The following is a 16,611-nucleotide window of genomic DNA, read 5'->3' as shown; positions in this document are numbered from 1 at the left end:
AGGCCCGTCCGGTGAAGAATGATGTATCGACGGTGACGTTTTGTTTCACTCCTGAAGAAATATATGTTCCCGAGAGACTGCTCCGACAACAATATATTTCCCAGAAAGTACAGAACCAGCAGCGGTGAACATCGAAAGTTCAGCACCAGTCGCAATTTACTCTGACAGCCCTCAACCGACTTTGGTTGGTCCGATCACCATCACAATACCAGGACGCGTTCCGTATGAGAAAGACAGTGCTATCCCGTGGCACTATGGGGCTGATATCTACTGCCAGGGGCAGAAAGTTAACGAAGAAGACATTGACATCGGTAGCTCCGTTGTAGACAATGTCGGAGGAGTTGGTGGCTTCACTCGCACTGGACGCCTATTTGCACCATCAACATTACGCGCGAATACTGAAGCCGAGGCAGCTGCCAAGGCTAAAGGGAAACAGGTATCCACCGAAGAGGTTACTACTGAGGAAGATCCTCCTAAGACCGCATTCGAGAAGGGAGTGGATGAGTTTATGAGGATTATCAAGAAAAGTGACTACAAGGTAGTCGACCAGCTAAATCAGACACCCTCAAAGATCTCCATTCTCTCACTATTGCTGTGCTCTGAGGCGCACAGAGCAGCCTTGTTGAAAGTACTGAATATGGCCTATGTTCCACCGGAGATAACTGTTAACCAGCTGGAGTCGGTAGTTTCCAATGTAAACGCTAGCCGGGGGCTAGGTTTCACCGATAATGACCTGACACCTGAGGGCAGGAATCACAACAAAGCCTTGCATATCACAATGGAGTGCAAATGGGTGGTGCTTTCCCATGTTTTGGTTGATACAGGCTCTTCTCTGAATGTTCTTCCAAAGAAAGCCTTAATGAAGTTGGATTGCGATGGCATCATCCTAAGGCCAAGTAACTTAGTTGTGAGGGCTTTTGATGGCTCTAAGAGAGCTGTCTTTGGCGAAGTTGAGTTGCCAGTTAAGATTGGACCGCAGGTGTTCAAGAGCACCTTTTATGTGATGGATATCCAGCCTGCCTACAGCTGTCTGCTAGGTCGGCCTTGGATTCATGCTGCCGGTGCTGTTACTTCTACCCTCCACCAGAAGCTCAAATATGAACTAGAAGGTCAGATCGTCACTGTCTGTGGTGAAGAGGATATTTTTGTTAGCCACCTGTCTACATTTAAGTATGTAGAGATGGATGGCGAGATGCATGAGATGCTGTGTCAGGGCTTCGAAGCTACAAACATCAATGAGGTCGCGCCCGAAGTTGTCTTTTCACCTGAGTTTGAGAAGGTCGGGACTTCTATCTCTTCATACAAGCTAGCTGTCGAAGTGGTTAAAGCTGGTAATGCCCAAGGTTGGGGCAAATTTGTGGAGCCAGTCATCAAAGAAGACAAGTTTGGATTGGGGTATGCTCCGGGATCTTAGAAGAATGAAACCGGTACTCTCTCCAGCGGGGGTTTGGTTTCCCCCCACATCGTCAATGCTGCAGATGAAGACAAGGTTGACAGTGACTGTGACTTAGATAGCTGGATTCGCCCGTGTGTCCCGGGAGAAAAGCTCGACAATTGGTCGTCTGAAAAAACCGTCCGGGTTACTCTACTGAAAGAGTGATTTTTATTGTTTTCCTTTATTACATGCATAATAAAGTCTTACGCTTTGCCCAAGGTGTAACGACTCATTTGTAGGGCCATCCATTTAGTTACATTTCGCAATCATTTTTATCATCAATAAAGGACGGCTTTTGCAAACAATTTTGTGTTCTCTTTCTTTCAGTTTTTTTACTTTTTACAAAAAAAATGGCAATGTTTCTTTTTTCGTTTTTCCTTTCTTTTAAAAAAAAATCTTTCATTCTAAGGTAAAGCATGATCCTCCATCATGCAGAGCCGACCACTCGGATCTCATTGCTAACGACACTGCTATGGCCAAGTATGACTTCGACAATCCTATCTATCAAGCCGAAGAAGGGGCTGAGGAAGTTTGTGAATTGCCTGAAGGGTTAGCCAGATTGTTGAAACAGGAAGACCGAGCTATTACACCTTATCAGAAGGTGATTGAGACCGTCAACATCGATACCGAAGACGACAAGAAAGAGATCAAGATCGGGGCCAGTCTACAGGCCGAGAGGAAAGACCGTTGATCATGTACTTGACTGTGTTAGAAAAGTCAATGGGTTGTGTGCTCGGTCAGCATGACGAGTCAGGTCGAAAAGAGCATGCAATATACTACCTTAGCAAAAGTTTACCGACTGTGAACAAAGATACTCATTGCTCGAGAAAACTTGCCGCGCTTTGGCATGGGCTGCTCGCCGACTAAGACAGTATATGTTGACTCACACAACTCTATTGATATCAAAAATGGATCCAGTCAAGTATATTTTTGAAAAGCCATCACTTACCGGAAAGATTACTAGGTGACAAATGATACTGACAGAGTATGACATCCAATACACTTCACAAAAAGCCATCAAGGGAAGTGTCTTGTCAGACTATCTTGCAGAGCAACCGATTGATGATTACCAACCTATGAGGTTTGACTTTCCTGATGAGGACATCATGTTTCTCAAATCGAAAGATTGAGAGGAACCACTCCCGGAGGAGGGGCCTGACCCTGAATCCAAATGGGTTATGATGTTTGATGGGGCGGTCCACGTCAATGGTCGCGGAGTTGGTATAGTGTTGATCACACCGGAAGGGGGTTCATATGCCATTTGGTGCCAGAATAACTTTCCCTGCACCAACAATGAAGCCGAATACGAAGCTTGTATCCTAAGACTTGAGGAAGCCGTCAATATACAGATTAAAACCCTGGATGTATACTGGGATTCAGCTTTGGTCATCAATCAATCCAACGGGAAATGGTGCTATGCTGGAACTACGTACCCAGAATTGACGTATCTCGGTCAGAGACGAATGAAGAAAGCATTTGGTCAGAAAGTGCGCCCTCGGGGGTATCAAGTCGGTGAATTGGTACTCAAAAGATTTCTTCCTCCCAACACAGATCACAGGGGCAAATGGACACCGAACTATGAGGGTCCGTATGTGGTTAAAAGGATTTTCTATGACGGAGCTTTGATGCTAACAACCATGGATGGCGAAGGATTCCCGTCCCCTATTAACTCAGACACAGTTAAAAAAAAATACTTCGCATAAAATAGACCCGCTGGACGATAAAAAGAATAGTCCAGGCAAAAAAAGGGCATCCCGACGAACAAAAAAAAAGAATAAAGAGGTTCGGGCAAAAATTAGGGATATAAAAAAAGAGTACACCCGGTGAGTCGAAAACCCAAAAGGGCGGCTCAGGCAAAAATGGGTATCCCGATGGATTGAAAACCCAAAAAGGGGGCGATCCAGGCAAAAGTTAGGGAATAAGCGAATGACTGTGATCTGAGTTCATCAGTGTTATATCACCGTTTCATTCAATCCGGCAATCTTCGAAGGTTAAAGATCGACTAATCATCCACTTCAGAAAGCAAGATGAGCAGAGCGTCTTGAGGACATACGAGTCATAGCAGAGTCGAAACTCAGTGGGACCCCGTTTCCACATTGCCATTAGGATAGTTCTTTTTTTTTTATATAGCGATCACCTCTTTTCAGGGACCAGCTTCCTGATACCCTCGCCTATTCCTGGCACAAATTTTCTCCCCAGTAAGAGTCGAATAATTCAGTTAAAGAGCCTCTTTATTTTTCATTTATCAGTTTGTTTGCAAAAATGTCCGAATTTTTGATAAAACATATTGCATATGAACATAATGGTGGCTTTTGCAGATGATTTGCACAGGAAAACATTTAAAATTGCTTTGAATGTGCTTAATCCCGAACGGTGAATTCAAACCGAGTAATTCCCCCGAGGCATACGTGTATTTTTGGTTGCAGGTCACAGGAACCGGATGCCAAGTCATGAATCCTCATCCCCCAAGCAGTTGACAAAGTCTCTCCTCAGCAGAGCATGTTCCCCAACAGAGTTGACAGTATCCAGACTGTCTAGCCCCAGTAGAGTTGACAGTATCCAGACTGTCTATCCCCAGTAGAGTTGACAGTATCCAGACTATATATCCCCAGTGGAGTTGACAGTGTCAGACTGTATCTTCCTAGCAACAGCGAAATGGTTGCATAACCAACAGATGAGAGGGTGGTGTTCCTAGTGTTCATCTCATCCCCAACAGATTATTTCTAACAGATTTGTTCTAATCCCCAGCTTGAGGACGATTAGCAAGTTCATATCCTCAGCAAAGGCCGTTTCCTACGACATTTCCCCAGGAAGTGTTTTCCCCACAGAGCCTCGCCGAACAAAGTTTCCATAGTTGATACTCCCCCCGCAAGGTCAACTTTTCAAGCAGCCAATTTATTTTTGGTGGCTCATTGGTCCCGGCAGACGGATCATTCCCCACAGAGCATTCAAGGATTGATACAGCGATCTGTTCCCTACCGGAGTTTGCTTCCCCAAGCAGATTTCTTTTTACACCATGCATAACATTTGCATTTGCATGCATATCATATCAAGCATACACATAAGCTGATAAACAGGTTCTTCCAAGCAGACTGAAGAATTACTTTACAACCAAGGTCATGAGATCCAGCCAGAGGATCAAGCGTGAGCGATCCAGCCTGAGGGTCATTTTGAAGATTCAGCCTGAGAATCGTTTCCAGTGATCCAGCCTGAGGGTCATTTTGAAGATTCAGCCTGAGAATCGTGTTCCAGTGATCCAGCCTGAGGGTCCATTTCGAAGATTCAGCCTGAGAATCGTGTTCCAGTGATCCAGCCTGAGGGTCATTTCGAAGATTCAGCCTGAGAATCGTGTTTCAGTAAGCCAGCCTAAGGCTCAATTTGAAGATTCCCCAGTGAAGTCGCCTACAAGCTTTATTTCCCCAGCAAGCCTAAGTCTAATTGAGGAGTCGTTACAACATGTTCTAGCCCGAAGAATATGTACGAAGCCCAAAAGTGGAATATTCTCGAAGCTGCATATCTAATATGAAGGTTGGGTGTAGATTTCAAAAGAGGGTCAACCAGCGCATGCCTCAGATGCGGGATCCTAATGACGGGAATTTATCATCAAAACAATCCAGATCTAGCCAGAAGATCGAAGTAGATTCAGCCAGAGAATCAAAACAAAGAAGATCTAGCCAGAAGATCAAAAATCGCAACAATTCAGATCTAGCCAGAAGATCGAAGTAGATTCAGTCAGAGAATCAAAGGAAATAGATTCAGCCAGAGAATCGAAACGAAGGAGATCTAGCCAGAAGATCGAAGAAGATCTAGCCAGAAGATCAAAATCGTATCCAGACCGAGGATCAAAATTAATATCCAACCAGAGGACTAAATTGAGTACAGGTTCAGCCAGAGGATCGAAACTCCAGATTAAGCCAGAAGACTGATTCAGATCAAGCCAGAGGATCGGAAGAAAAATAAACAGCACGGTGTATTTCCGCGTTTTTGTGGTGTTCTCGGAGCGCAAATTTTCGGTCTATCTTTGGTATTCAATCACAGCTCACCCCGTTTGTCTGATAAGCTGTTCGCTTTCATCCTACTCGATTTAGCTGATGATTGAATAGGGGCAGCTGTAACACCCCAAAATTTGCCCTCCTCATTCATGCATTCATTTAGCATTTCATATTGCATTTCATCATGTCAATCAGAATTAGATCCAAAAAAAAAATATATATATATATATATATATAATTTTTTACAAAAAAATAATAATAATAATAATAAAAATTTTTTATTAATTAATTAATTATTTAATTAATTAAATAAATAATTAAATAAATAAAATATAATAAAAAAATTTGGACTTGGGTCTCTCTCATTTGAGCCCACAAAACCATGAAATTCAGTCTATAAATACCAAGGCTTCACTTGAGAGAACACAGAACAAAGGGGGGATTTTGAAGAGAAGCAAAATACTCTGAGGTTTCCTTGGAACAAAACCCTGAGGAAAAAGATAGTGAGAGAAGACCTAACGGAGTTCAGAGCAGCCTCCAAACCCCGAAGGGAACTTAACTACACAGAATCACCTCTACCTCACATAAACCCTGAAGATTGTTTTGTAAACCTCACGGGTGCAACTCAATTTCAATCAAGCTCTCCAATCAGGTTTGCCATTATTCCCATTACCTTTGCCCATGGGTTTAATATGTATATGAATATATAAACAATGCCTTGAATGTTTAACCGTTTAATTTTTGAGTGTATGCCACAGGGTTTGAGTTTTTCTGAAACCATACTGTTGATCATGAAACCATACTGTTACTTCGGATCTTTATCTGCGTGGTACTTTTACATTTTTCCCGCATTTTACTACTTTCCTAGCTGGAAGACCTCGATAGGAGGCAACGTTTGAGCCCCTTGGTGGCATTTTACTTTGAGATACATGTTTTGTGTTTTGTATTCATATCCCTGGAGGTAGCGCGGTTCCTTCGTCAAGGACTGCCTTCTTGCCCTCGAGCATCCCAAACCCTAAAACCCAAAGTAACACGTTAACTCCTTCTACTACAGGCGAGTAAGTCTCCAAAGGTCGAGCATCCGGTAGATTGCGTAGTGACGTCGTTCGCCCAAAACCCAATCCATAACCCCGTAGTTAGCCGAACTACGTTTTGCTCTGATTCTCAGGCCAGATGAGATACGTAGGCATAAGACGCGATGTCTTAGCGAGCACACATCCCCCAACCCATAGGTCAGCCGAGCTACGAAGACTCTGATTCTCATATTCAGATGAGATACGTATGCAGTGGATGCGACATCCGCGCGAGTCATTTTCATTTAACCCTTTTTTTTGGTAAACAGCACAAGATAAACCCACACCCTTTAGACAAGAACTACAAAAGTGGATCCCGTAGAGTACTACGGATGCGTAGGGATGCTAATACCTTCCCTTCGCATAACCGACTCCCGAACCCAAGATTTGGTTGCGAGACCCCGTCTTGTCCTTTCCTTTTTCAAGTTTACTTCGAGCGTTTCCTTTCCCTCCATTGGGATAAATAACGCACGGTGGCGACTCTTCTGTCTTTTTCTTTCGCCGGTTGTTTTTTTTCGCACTGTATTTTTCAGGTTGCGACAACTTCCATGATGGAGTCAGTTCTTTCCGCTCAGAGTCAATCTTCTCCAACGCCTGCAACTCCTCCTGCGAGGACTGTTATTTTAGAAGTGGTTACCTCTACTGTGCCTGTTGCTTCCGCCCACTTCACGCCAACTATGCCTGTTGGATTCCCGTGGGGAATGCCGTCCAACTTTGTGCCAGAAGGCTTTGCACCTACCTTTGCTTCCATGTCGGCATCTAGCCCAGTCATGTCCGTGCCACCGCCTGTTGTGCACACCTTGCCTCGCGTATAGGACACCATCTATCACTCCGAGCCGTCTGAGGGTCCGGATGTCTATGAGAAGATGGATGAAATGAAAGACCAGTTTCTTGAGTTGTGCAAGGAATTGAAGACGCTAAGAGGTAAAGATCTGTTTGGGAAGAGTGCTGCCGAGTTGTGTTTGGTGCCCAACGTCAAAATCCCGGTGAAGTTCAAAGTGCCTGACTTTGAAAATCATAAGGGGAACTCTTGCCCGCTCATTCATCTTGTGATGTATGCTCACAAGATGTCTACTCAGACTGACAATAATCAATTGCTTATTCACTACTTCGTTGGTACATAGGATTGGATAACGCTAGCATTCGCACTTTCAATGATTTGGGGGAGGCTTTTGTTAAGCAGTATAAGTATAATATGGACATGGCGCCAGATAGAGACCAGTTGAGGTCTATGTCTCAGAAGGACAAAGAGACATTCAAAGAGTATGCACAATGATGGAGGGAGTTGGATGCCCAGATCACTCCTCCTTTGGAGGAAAAAGAAATGACAAAGATCTTCTTGAAAACTCTGAGTTCATTTTACTATGAAGGAATGATTGCTAGTGCCCCTAGTGACTTTACTGAAATGCTAAACATGGGGATGAGACTTGAGGAAGGAGTCCGAGAGGGACGTTTTTCAAGAGATGAGGCATCAACAAGTAAGAGGTATGGTAGTAATTTTGGTAAGAAGAAGGACAGTGAGACGAATGTAATAAGCAATGGGAGGCAGAGGAGGCCTCAGATCCGAAGGAACCCAACACCCCGTCAACATCATCAAGTATCCTCGGTAATACCAGTATTTTCTAATCAATAATCAACACCAGTTCAACAACATCAACGTCAACAACAACAACCGCAATAACGAACGAACACCTACAACAACAACAATACCAACAACAATCATCATCAACAAAACTTTGAGAGGAAGAAGGTCTTTTTTGACCCAATTCCTATGTCTTACGCAGAGCTTTATCCATCCTTGGTTCTCAAGAACCTGATCCAACCAAGAAACCCACCACAAATTCCAGAACCACTTCCTTGGTGGTTTAAACCTGAGCTCCATCGTGCTTTTTATCAAGGAGCACCCGAACACGACATTGAAAATTGTTATCCATTGAAGTATGAGGTCCAGAAATTGATGAAGAGTGGTATGGTGTACTTTGAGGACCTTGCGCTGAATGTGAAAGCTAACCCTTTGCCCGCTCATGAGAACTCTTCTGTGAATATGGTGGACGGTTGTCCTAGAGAATTTAAAGTTTTTGATGTGCGTTTTATCAGGAGGTCCTTGGTGCAGATGCATAAGGATGTTTGTTTGGTAAGTGAGTGTGAGCATAACCATGATGGTAATGTTGTTTGTAGTGTTAATCCGAGGGGTTATGAGGTTGTGAAAAGGGACATCCAACGACTGATGGATGAAGGCATTGTAAGACCCCAATTTTGTCCCTAAGATCCCTCATGGCATCATATCATAACATTACATTGCCTCAAGAATCATTGGACACCTTGCTTCCTTCCCTGTGGGTGGGATCTTTCTTGAGAGTGGTTCTTGATCACCAAGCATTGTCTGCATTTGTATAACATTGCTTTTCTTTCAATCACTAACCAAAAATGTACAAAAATATGTCATTAACATTTGTCTTGCAGCTTAAGCAGTCAACAGGTCAAGACATCAGGTGAATTCATGGTACAAAGAGCAGATGGTATTTTCTTGAGATATGGATCATGTGATCATTTCATGGAGCTTATGTGAGCTATAGGTTCATTTTGGAGCAAATTCCCAAGTGGTTGAGACCCCAAATTCATCAGGACACTTTCAGGTCATCTAAGGACCAATGCAGTCAACTATGGGTTTTGAAGTGTGAAATTGAGTTTCTTCATCCCATTCATGTTCCAATCATGCTTACTCATCATACCAAAGATCAAGGTTGAAGAATTTGAGGTCAAGTCAAAAGTTTCCAAAAATGGAAAGTGACCTATAATTTCAACTTTCCAAAAATGGCAAGTTTTTGGTTCAACTTCAACTCAATTTTCCAATATCAAAGAAGCTTCAAATGAATTTTTGCCCAACATGAAAGTTGAAGATCTCTCTCCCATTTCCAAAAAGTCCAAGATCATGAGCATCTGATGAATGGTTGAGGAGATATGATCAAATCATTGACAAGGGTGCTTGGAATTTCAAATTGCCATATCTTTTGATTCATAACTCCAAATTTGGTGCCTCTTTTTCTAAAATGCTTCTCATGACATGAGCTTTTCAAAACATTCATCACATTGCATGAATTGTTATCACATGATCATTTTCATATCCATGCCTTTTTTGGAGGGAAATTGCAAAATTCAAAAATGGTGCATCATAGGAACTTTCTACCATTACCATTGGGTTTAAAAAATGATTTTAAGTGTAATTGATGAAGCAAATGGTACTGTTCACGTGGGATTAGTCCATGCACCATGCATTTTTGAAATTTTGCAAAACACCTTATTTTAATTAACCAAATTAAGTATGGATTAGCAAGGTGATTAAGAGAGCATATAAATACTCTAATCTAACAGAATTTGAAGGAGGTTAATCATTTTTCACCATTTCAAGATCCAAATTCTCTCTCCCTCCAAAATTTTCTCTCAAGCATAATTCAAATTTTCTCCACATAACATTGCTTTTTCTTTCCATATTCTTGTTCCCTGGCTTTGATTTTGTGCAGATCAAGCTTTAGATTGGTGAATTCGTGCAAGAATCAAGTGTAGCAAGTTCATGAAGTTGAAGATGGAAATTCTATTTTGAGCTAGATCTACACGTTTTCAAGCTTCCTTTTCTTCATCAAACATCATCACAAGCATTCTGGAGCTGATTTGGATCATTACAAGCTTTGGATCGTGCAGTTTCAAGAATCTGCTCTTCAAGAGGTCAAGTTTCGAATCTCATAATTTTGCAATTCATTAGCATATTCTTGTAGATCTCATGTTGCTGATGATTCTGGTGAAAATTTCATGAAAAATGATGCATTATTGAATGAGATATATGTTGATTCAAGTTTAGTGCACAAATTTTATTTTGCTCGATTCTCTTTGATCTTGTGGAATTAGGCTTAGATATGAGTTGATCTGTAATCACCATTGAAAGATCTTTTAAATGATGTAAGAGTTTCGAAGTTCTGGAAAAAAATTTGTTGGAGGTGTACTGTTCATCTTCATCTTCGTGAAGAAGATGAAGTTTTCCAGATTAGCGTCGGCTTTGTGACGGTTTAGCGTCCATCCTGATTCTGGCTAGGGTTTTCGTGTGAAACGGCGTCGTTTCACATTGGCGCGTGCTCATTTCAAATATCCACACGGTTCGATCCTTGGCGCAAGGGTTTTTTCAAATTGCTTCAGCATTATTGAATTTCCCTCCATATTTCATGCTATGCTTCATTTTCATTTTCAATTTTTATTCCAACTTCAAAAATGCATGACAAATTGAAAAATGACTCAAATAATTCCAAATTTTTTGTAGCATGATCCTCTGTTTGTCTAGTTTTTTATGATGATAATTGCTGAAGTTGTGCATGGCTGGATTGGATTGTGTTAGAATTTGTGAACATGTACACATTTGTGACCTTGCTCCATTCATCTTATCATAAAATGCTCAATATTGATCCAAATGCTTTGAAATTTTGCATGATGTTTCTTGACATGTTTGTGGATTTATTTGATTTTATTTGGAATTTTTTGCTATTGGCTTCATTGTTTTTGATACATATGCTTTAGGTGTGACAATATGTGTCACACAATTGGTTAATCAAGTTGTGCAATTTAATTTCCATGCCAAATTATCTTTGATGCTTCTGATTTTTTGTATGTTGATCATGTTGGATGTGTTGAATGCTCATGATTGTTTACAGAATTATTTGAATCATTTCTGTTTTGATTTAGAATTTGCATTCTCAATGTCCAAATATGAGCTTTGAAATTGTCTTTGACTTCCCTTGCACATGAAATGCTTTTGCTTGATGATTTTGATGTGATCCTTTTTAGGACATGTTAATATGTGTTTGAAGTTGCATTGTGTTTAATTTCAGCTCCTGTTTTGAATTTTTTCTTCACCTTTCACCCTAGGCTTTGACCTAGTGGTTTGTACTTACATGTGAGCTTTGAATTTCAGGTTTAAGCATCAAATCTCCATGGTTGATGTTGCTTCACCATTTGAATGTTGATATTTTCTATTGATAGCTAACATTTGCTGTTTTGTAGGTTGATGATAACTCATTTGAGTTTGCCTTATGGCTTATTTGTTGCACATTGGGATTGTTTTGTTATTGACTGTTGTCTGTCTCTCTGAATACGGTACTGATATGTTTAGTTGTTTACATAGGTACCTAAGTTGCTTTAAGTTCATTCGAACTTTGCTTTGCTTTTGCTTTTGGTTGGCATACCACTTAGGTATAACCCCTAATCTTCATGTAGTCTGGAAGACCTGTCATGTTACTTTGGCAGGCACCTGTCTGAAGCCCTCCTTAAGAGGCCATGTTTTTGTTTGTTTAATTTTATGCCAAGCAGGTAAAGTCCTCTTAAGAGGCAATTGGCAGATAAAAGGGATGTGTAATCCATCCCCTGCTACTCAGTGTGTCATTCATCTTGCTCACACCATGTGTTGATGCACTTTGAATAAAAAAAACCCAAAATCTTGTCCATAGAGTCAGTCATTGTGGAGAAGAGTTCCTTCATTCTGAACTCCCACACTTTCTATTGATTAAAGCTCTCCCAGGCCAGGGATAAGAGCTATGAGGCATAACCCTCATCTCCATTTCATCTGCTTCACCCTAACTCTCAATGTTAGGGTTAAGAGCTCAAAACACCCATTTCCAGTTGGCTTGTTTGTCAAGGTCGATATGACCCCTTGACTAAATCCCAACCTTGCTTGAGCCCATTGGTTGTGTATAGTGTGTGATAACTAATTGCTTGATTACTTGCTTGTTCATCTGTGCATAATTGTTTGTGTGTGCCTCTGTGCATTGTTTTCATCTTTGAGCCTTAATTGTATATCATTTCATGATCATTGTTCATACTTTGTGACATTTTGTTTTGTCCATTGAGGAGTCAATTGTAAGTCCATTTATTGGCAGTTGTTTCCTGTGATCTGGCAGGAGTTGGGACTAAGACCATTCATTGGCATCCCATTTCCTTGGAGTCGAGTGTAAGACCATTTATTGGCAACTTGTTTCCTCTTGCTTATTGCATTTGTTTTCCTTGTTTTGTGAGACTAGTGTAAGTCCATTGATTGGCATCCGGTATCCATGTTTTCTTTGTTTTGTGAGATTGGTGTAAGTCCATTGATTGGCATCCGGTATCCATCTTTGTTTTGTGAGACTAGTGTAAGTCCATTGATTGGCATCTGGTATCCATTTATATTGGCTTTTTCTGTTACATTGTTTACCTGTTATTTGTTTGTTGCCTTTTCCAAAGGAATCACTTGGATCATCTACATATGATCTCAAGAGGTGAACATTTAAGAAGTTTTGCATCCCTTAACCTCCCACCCTTTTGTTTTCTTTAAACCTCCATTTGCATGTTAACCCAAAACCAGAAAACTTTGTGCAAACATTCTCACTTGTTTTCAAAACTAGAAACCTAGGCCCTAAGCCTTTGATTTTCAAACTTCATTTTCACAATACTTTTTCTGAATTGAATCTAATGTCAACTTTGACCATTTTTGTGAATACTCTAATTGGTTAATTCCACTCATTAAATTTTTTTGTGGCTTAGTCCACTTCTTGATAAGTTTTCATACATTAGCCATAGGTTTGATTTATTCTAGTGGTTGATGTTAATCTCACCTTTTGTCCTTAGTGATTGAATTGTAAGACTTCCTTGCTTATTATAGGGCATGGTCCCTCACTAGCAAGTTGAAGCTTTTCTCACATGGTGGACTTATGGTTGTATAGGTTGAGTTTTCTCCCGTGGATAACGAAAGACCTTAGGGCTTTTGTTTTAAAATCAATTCACCCATGTTTTGGAAATCTTTTAGCCGAACTACGAGGTTTTGATCCTGTAAAGGTACGTAGGCAATGGGTTTCATCCATCCAAACACAAAAATAATAAAAATTGTATATTCTTTTCTCATCCCTTCAATCATGTTTGCACAAAAATATTTCATAAACAAATAATGATACAACAAGTTGTGGAAAGAGGTTCCCTAGGAGTACCTAGGATGCATTGGGTGCCTAACACCTTCCCTTTGCATAATTACCCCCTTACCCAGATCTCTGACCTTTCATTAGTTTTCTATGTGTAAAACTTCTTAGGCTTTTGTTCGCTTTCTAGCCATTCCTTTGGATAAATAGAAGCGCGGTGGCGACTCTATCTTTGTATGCTTTGCTTTTGATTTAGTCAATAAATCATAAAGTGACGAATACACCGCTACAGAAAAGTGGCGACTCTGCTGGGGAGATCTATTCTTTTTCCTAGTGGGTTTATCAACTTTTCATAATTGTTGTAATATATTGTTTATGACATATTTTTGTACAATTTGGGATTACTGTATTGCTTGTAATGATTGATTTGCTTGATATATCAATTGCTTGCTTTTTGGTGATCTCTGTGAGATGAGTTCTATACCCGAACTCGAGTGCACCTTATGATAGGAGAATGGCATAGTCTTGTCGACTTGTGTGGAGTTATTCCTTAGCAAGTTGACTTGCGAGTCCATTCACTTGGTGGAGGTCATGTTGGATTAATGATGTCACACAAGTTATTTGTGGTTAGGCATTATTCTTTCAATGTGTGCCTTAGAAGCCAAGGACCTTAGTTTACCAAGCCCATCTTGGCCTATTTTTAGGACGTAGTGCGGAGGTCGTTCAGATGTAAGATCTGATGCGATTGTTACGCGATACTACACTCATAAGAGTCTCTCTTGAGAATATTTTTGGAATACGAGTATTCGTTCCTCCGATAATATTCAAAAGATGGGATGATGACTATGGGAACCTCTTGTAGAACAAGTTCGGCAGGTTTAAATCGTAGTACACTCCCTTTGGGTGGTTCTTAACCGAGACTCCATGCTCGTGACTCACAACAAACTCGTGATTCATGGTTGAGTCGTTCAGACATCCTTAATAATAATGGAACTTGGGTGTCGATAAGGTGAAAACCATAATCCACCAAAATGGATGATTGATATTAAGGATGATTGAGCCGGTTCATGTATCGTTAATATCAATGGAACTTGGGTGTCGATAAGGTGAAAACCATAATCCACCAAAATGGATGTTTAATATTAAGGATACTATGAGCTTTCCCATGACCTTTGTCTGGTGTGCTTTGCTTGATCCTTGAGTGTGATTGTTGCATTCATGCATTCATGCATTCATCTGCATCCATATCATCAAAAAATGAGAATTTTTTTTTTCTTCCAAGGAACTTAAGGGATTTCTTTGCAAAATTTTTCAGACATGGAAAGACAAAGAATTATTTGAATGAGATATTTCCATATGCGATAAAATGATTAATATTTCAAAGTTCGCAAATAAAACCCTCGAGTTCCTTTGAAATAAAAATAAAGCATATGCACAAACACTTCATGCATCATATGCATAAGCAGGTATTGTTCCAGTCTCCTGTCCTGTGGTCCGACTCTGTTGTTCTTCATTTATTTTGAAGACACGCTGACTCCCCGGTACTACACCAGAGCCAACTCTTCCAGATCTGATGGATCATCTAGAGCAAGAGAACCGTGAGCTCAAAGAGGAATTTGCCAGAGTAAGTGCTTTTGATGGATTCATTCCTGGTTAGCCACTTGTCTTCTTTCTCATACATTGATGCTGAGGATGAAGTTGGAACGCCTTTCCAAGCTTTATCTATAGCCGAGCCGTTTGAGAAGAGGTCTCCTTCATTTGCTTCCTATCGTGATGCGAAACTGGCCATTGAATGTGGTGTAGTTGCTGGTTTAGGAAAGATGATTGAGCTTGAAGACAATAAATCTCGGGTTGGCATTGGCTATTCTTCTGGGGTCTTCAACGATAAAGGGTTGTTCAAGAGTGGAGGTTTCATCCACGCTGATCAAGCTGAAGAAGCTGCTGCTATCTTGGAAGAGGATGCAGAGGATATTGGCAATTTTGTCATCCCTGGCGGGATCAGCCACAATTGGGTCGCTGTGGATGTTCCTACGGTCATTCATAAGTTAGCGTAATATGTTCACTTTGTTTAAAAACCCTTCTCCCATGCCAAAAGGAGGAGTGATGACATTGTTGGCGTCATATACAATGATATTTCATCCAATAAATTCATGTTAAACATTTGTTTTTCCAATTGTTTTCACTTTTTGCTTTTTTGCATGAAATTGGTGATCACAAAAAACCCTGAAAAAACAAGAATAAAATCTCTTTTCATCTGCATAATGATTTGCTTGTTTAAATTCTAAAGCTTTCCATTATCCAAATCATTATGCAGGGATTTCTAAACCCTTTGAACATAATGATCCAACGCCATCTCCCAATCTTGAATTCCCTGTATTTGAGGCAGAGGAAGATGATGTTGAAGAGATTCCTGACGAGATTACCCAACTTCTTGAGCATAAAAAGAAGATCATTCAGCTGTATCTTGAGAATCAGCAAAACAGTCAAACTGGGGGACTACAAATGTAATAAAAAAAAAGAAGGGTGAAAAAAAAATCAAAAATCAATTTTTTTTTCAAAAAAAAAAAAAAAAAAAAAAAACAAATAAAAGAAAAATGATACCCTCAAATCCCAAGTTGACTGATGCTGAATGGATTCAGAGTCGTTATGACCAACTGAATTTGATTGAAGAAAGCGAGTGACTGCCATGTGCCATGGTCAGTTCTATCAGCTGAGAATGAAGAAAGCATTCGATAAGAAGGTCAAGCCTCGTGTGTTCCGAGAAGGTGACCTCGTGCTCAAGAAAGTCTTATCTTTCGCGCCCGATTCCAGGGGCAAGTGGACTCCAAACTACGAAGGTCCTTATGTTGTCAAGAGAGCCTTTTCAGGCGGTGCTTTGATGCTTACTACTATGGATGGGGAGGATTTCACTCGTCCTGTGAATTCAGATGCAGTCAAGAAATACTTCGCCTAGAAAAAAAAGCATAATAGCTCGCTAAGTTGAACCCGAAAGGGCGGCTTAGGCAAAAATGAGCGTCTCGGTGGATTAAAAACCCGAAAGGGCGATCCAGGCAAAAATTAGAGACATGAAAAAATGAATTTGCATCCCGCTAGATTGAGTACCTCACTCTGGGGCAATCTAGGCAAAAATTAGGGATTTGGCAAGTAACTGCATCCTGACAAGACTTCCTGTTTCACAGTTGTCT

The sequence above is a fragment of the Lathyrus oleraceus genome, chromosome 1, assembly GCF_024323335.1.
Source record: "Lathyrus oleraceus cultivar Zhongwan6 chromosome 1, CAAS_Psat_ZW6_1.0, whole genome shotgun sequence".
NCBI lineage: Eukaryota > Viridiplantae > Streptophyta > Magnoliopsida > Fabales > Fabaceae > Lathyrus > Lathyrus oleraceus.
The sequence above is the reverse complement of the archived record's forward strand: the minus strand, read 5'-3'. Positions refer to the sequence as shown.